At 45.1% G+C, this 5,212-nt stretch overlaps 1 protein-coding gene across 3 annotated transcripts in view; it reads right to left on the reverse strand.

Annotated features, from left to right (window-relative positions):
• LOC144830321 (retinol dehydrogenase 7-like) overlaps nt 1-5,212 on the reverse strand; it is a 205,600-nt gene that overhangs the window by 200,254 nt on the left and 134 nt on the right. The window contains exon 1 of one of the 3 annotated variants that reach the window (XM_078688906.1): nt 4,951-4,973. The exons of the other annotated variants lie outside the window; for them this stretch is intronic. The gene's annotated coding sequence lies outside the window, so the exon portion shown is untranslated. Of the gene's footprint in view, nt 1-4,950; nt 4,974-5,212 lie in introns of those variants that run through there. 3 annotated transcript variants of the gene reach the window in all.

Raw genomic sequence — 5,212 nt, forward strand, 5'->3', positions numbered from 1 at the left:
GTGTACGTCCCTTGGGTTATTTTTATGCGCATCTCTGTAAACCTACATCACAACAGAACTTAACCAGGCGGGGGCTAGAACCTTATACTCCTGTGCAGGAGTCTCAGTTCTTTTATAATGTTACTGATCCCTGTGGGTCTGGTGGGCCCATTAGAACTCATAATAGGAGTTCAAGTAACGGCCATTATCATCATGGGTCGAATGTAAATATACAGAATAGATTCGAAATGTTATCCGGTCTTGAGCAGTGTGACTGACTGGGGGCACCTGCGGCTCAGATTATTAGGGCTTCAGGTGAAACTACAAATTCTTTGAACCCGGTGGGCAGATCCTCAGGAATCCTTGTTGTCTCCTGGAATATTGCTGGTCTTGCGGCCAAAATGTCTGATGTAAACTGGGTTATTTACATCAAGCAGTTTTCTATTATTTGTCTCCAAGAGACCTGGGAGTTGGGCTGTGATCTGTTTTTAGAAGGGTATAGGGCCTTCTTTGTGCCGGCCCTGCCTTCTGTGCGGGGAAGGCCCAAGGGGGGTCTTGTAGTCTTTGTCTCCATACTGATACCATGTGTAGTACGGAGATTGGAAGCTCAGCATGCAGGGGTCATGGGACTAATTCTATCTGGTGGTAATGTTCTTGTGGGACTAGTGAATTTTTACAATGCTGCTCTTGATAGTGCAGGTCCGAAACACATCCATGTTCTTAATTCCTTTGTCTCTAATTTTATGGAAAAAGTGGGCCATAACCTCATGATTTTGGGGGATTTTAATCTGCATCCATGTGTTGATCCATTGCACAAATGCTTACCAGAAATGATCTGTGCGCGCGCAGATTGTCTGCATATGGAACACACTGTAGAGGGGGAAATGTGTAATGACTTAATGAATGACCTTGACCTCTCTTTGGCTATGTCTTTAAAGGATCCTTCATACTGTTTTGATATCCCTACTTTTAAGGGACATGGTAGGGGCACCTTCATTGACCATATTCTCGTCTCGAGGACTATGCAAACCTTTGTAGATTCTTTTTGCATCCTCCCCAGTGAATTTAGTGACCATAATCCTGTCACAATCTGTTTGAACTGTCCGTGGGGGAAAAGTGGTCCCAAAAATACTGTTCAAGGAAGTTTGGGCACAACAGATGGGAGGAGGCGGTTAAAATGGTCAATTGACTCAGCGGATGCACTCTATAAAAACATCTCTGAAGGGTGTGCAGAGGACATTGACGTTTGTATTAACGGGGGAGGTGAACCTAAAACGGTTCTAGAGGCTTATCAAAATATAGCGGAGAAGGTGTCAGCGTTCCTATCCGTTCCTAATAAAACCCACACAAAAGTAGGGCCGAGATGGTTTAGCCATGATTGTACTGTAGCTGCTCGCAAGCTGAGGCTTGCTTTGTCAGCTTCCCCGAGGGATCGGGAGGTTGTAAAACTCTGTAGAAAGGAATATAAGGCTATTACTATCTCCCGTAAGGAGCTATTGAAGAAAGAGGCGTGGGAGGAATTGCTTGACCCCTCTACCTTGAATAACAGCACCAAATTCTGGGCTTTGGTTAAGAAACCTTTCTTGTCCGAGGACCCCGGGGACGGAATTGTTTGCTGTATATCCAAAGAGGAATGGGAAGGCCATTTTAAAAGTCTATACTACTCTGAAAATGCTAGCTCTATGACTGATGCCCCCTGCGACAGGGTTAGCCCTATTATTTTTTATGAAAGTGAGGTTCGGGCAGCCATTATGGGCCTCACTGTTAATAAAGCACCAGGGCCTGACGGAATACCCCCTGACCTTTACAGGTCGGATCCAGCTTTCTGGGCGCCCATTCTGGTCGCAGTATTTAATGCTGCGGCCACTGTGGGATGTCCAGAATCTTGGGGACTATCAACTATAGTTCCTGTATTCAAGAAGGGAGATAGGGGAAGCCCACTTTGCTATCGACCCATATCCCTAATTGATTCATTGGTGAAGATCATGGGGAGAGTTATACTTCAACGCCTAATAAGTTGGTCGAATGAGAACCACATTCTGACAATTTCTCAATATGGCTTTTGTGAGGGGCGTTCTACTATAACGCAGTGTCTCAATCTGTTCCTTATTCTGAATAAATATACGGTCGTTCAGAAGGGCGTAATTCATCTTGCCTTCATGGATCTCTCCTCAGCCTTTGACTGTGTCAACAGGGGGAGGCTGTGGAGGACCATGAAGGAGAAGGGAATAGATGGGGGTATTGTGGAGTTCCTTGCGGATCTGCACAATGAAACAAGAGCCAACGTGAGGTATTCTTCGACTGGGGAAACCACGGGTTGTTTTCCAATCAATAAAGGCGTACGTCAGGGGTGCATTATGGCCCCTTATCTTTTTAATTTTTATATAAATGACCTGGAGGCTGAATTACAGGAGATAAAATCTGATTGTCCAAGGGCGGGTGCGAGGGGTATTCCTTTGCTTTTATATGCCGACGATGCGGTCTTAATCTCACGAACAGAACTAGGTCTTCAGGCACTTTTGAATGGTTTTAACAAATTTATGTCTGATAGGGACCTTACGGTCAACAATACAAAATCTTTCATAATGCATGTTGGCCGTCAACCAAAGAAGAAGTTCAATTTTAAATTGAATGATGTTCCGATACCCATCACCCAGTCGTTTTCCTACCTGGGGGTCTTATTTGATACGAAGATGTGTTGGGCCCCACACTTGGCCAAGAAAAAGGGGGAAATGTCTAGGGTAAATGCTTCTATCTTCAATCTTGCTTCTAAACTGGGCAAAAAGCCAAATGTGGCCATGATGAAATTATATAACGCTAAATCCATAGCCACTGCAGTATACGGAAGTGAGATATGGGGCTACACAAACTATGAACAACTTCAAATAGTTGAAAATAAATTTTTAAAGCGTCTGCTGTGTGTCCCTGGGAGCACACCGAATTTAGCTGCTCATGAAGAACTTGGCTGTTTGCATTTATCTGACATAGTTGGACTAAAACCGTTGCTGTGCTGGGTAAAATTATGGTTAAGTGATGCAATCCCTTTGACCCACTTGATAGTGGAGGATCTTTTATCGCTTGACCACGCAATGCGAGTGCCCTGGCTCAAATATTTGAAGTCTCAATTCTTGAAGCTTGGCCGAGTAAACTTGTTTGATAACCCGGGGGACATAGTTAAGGGTGATGTTGCTGCAATTAAGAGTGCTTTTTACCTGAACCGTAATGCTGTAAGAGATGAAGTTGAGCTCTTGAAACCTAATGTTAGAACGTACATTATGCTGAGTACCTGTAATTCAATGGAACTGTATCTAACATGCTCCTTCACCACCCATGAAAAATTTTTGCTGACCCGTTTCAGGTTTAACATCTTTCATCAGCTTTTAATTAGACCCAAGTCGGACATTTTTAAGAAACCAGCAGCTCCCTGTGGCTGCGACGGGAAGTCTCCACAGGATATGCTGCATTTTATATTTTTATGTACGTTTTATGAATATCCCCGTAAGCGGTTTCTGGTTACCCTTTTAAAGAAATTAAATTTTAACCAAATTAGACCCGCCCTTGTGTACTTACAGTTGTTGCATCCTGATAGTGTTCTTCAGGTGTTAGAATTTTTAAAAATGACTATGAGACTAAGAAATTGTCTGGATGAGTAAATGTGCATTAACTGCAGTTTATGGCACTATCGCACTTTATTTTGTATATTCTGTATTGGACATTACTTGCACTTTTTATTCTGATTCTGTCAATGCACTCGTTTTTATGATATATTTGAGTGTATGTAATTTAAGATTGACTTTGTGACTACTGTGATGTTTTTATTATGTTTTATCTATTGTGTACTTTTATGGATTGCAATATATCCGAAATAAAGTCAATTTGATTTGATTTGAAATACAGGTGTGAACACTGGTATAAACAAACTACTCTCAGCAACAGTTTTTAAAGTCATTACTTACGCTTCAACTGAAACATTACAATTGTCGGCATTAAACGCCCTGGGAAGGTTGCCTTACTCTTTCCACAAAAAGTAAGGAACAGTTTTTCTGTAAATAAAATATTATGGGCACGTCGACCGCTGCTTTTAGGCTCCCCCGGGTTAATAATTACGGAAACCTTTCACTCTCGCCAGTCTACATGGCTGTGAACTGCTATACCGTGTAAGTTAAGTACATAAAGCACGCGATCAGGCCCTTGACGAAACCCATATCCCCAGGGCAGGCTACTCATTCGCAGGAACATCTTAAGGATTGGTTAGGGGGGGGGGGGGGGGGGGGGTTCTGCGCAGCACCTATTTTGGAGGCTCCTGTTTAGAACCGTTTTTACTTTATGATTCAATTTCAGCTCTTTCATTCCCTCTTTGGCCAGGTCACAGACAGTGAACAGGCATAATCGTCCAAATTCTGATGTGTGTTCAACCCATGTTCAGATGTAGTGACCTGTGTTTTCAATATTGTAATACGACAGCAGTTCATTAATAATGCTGCAAATGATCTCTGTGAGGCCCTTACGTTTTTCATATGTGATGGATCTGGCATGAAAAATAAACACATTTCTATGCAAAATGTCTGTAAAATTCTCCCACATCACCCACATTAAAAATAAATGAAAGGAGAACGGTATTTAAAACAATCTGTTTAAGAAGTATTCAAGCTCATCAGGGCAAGACTCTCTACAGGACATAGTTGGCTCTAACAGAGGGCCCCCTGAAAGGCTGGGGCCCTTGCCTTGCCCATGCCTTAAAACGTCTCTGCTCATTCGAGCCCCATGGAGAGAAAATGGAAGGGAAGAGCCGACGGTCGAGGGGCTTCAGACCCGGTCTCGGTCCAGTGAGATTCGACACTAAACCCACCCGACGGGCTTGTGCGCACTGACCTCACCTAGCGGCCGGGCTCGCGCGCACATGACCTCACCCAAGCGGGGCTCGCGCACACTGACCTCACCCCGAGCGGGGCTCGCGCACACTGACCTCACCTGAGCGGGGCTCGCACACACTGACCTCCCCGAGCTGGGCTCGCGCGCACGGACCTCACCCAAGCAGGGCTCGCGCGCACTGCCTCCCCCGAGCGGGGCTCGCGCACACTGACCTCACCCCGAGCGGGGCTCGCGCACACTGACCTCACCCCGAGCGGGGCTCGCGCACACTGACCTCACCCGAGCGGGGCTCGCGCACACTGACCTCCCTCGAGCGGGGCTTGCGCTGGCGCGTGGCTCAAACTCGTAGTTTCACAAAAAT

The sequence above is a fragment of the Lissotriton helveticus genome, chromosome 1_1, assembly GCF_964261635.1.
Source record: "Lissotriton helveticus chromosome 1_1, aLisHel1.1, whole genome shotgun sequence".
Classification (NCBI taxonomy): Eukaryota; Metazoa; Chordata; class Amphibia; order Caudata; family Salamandridae; genus Lissotriton; species Lissotriton helveticus.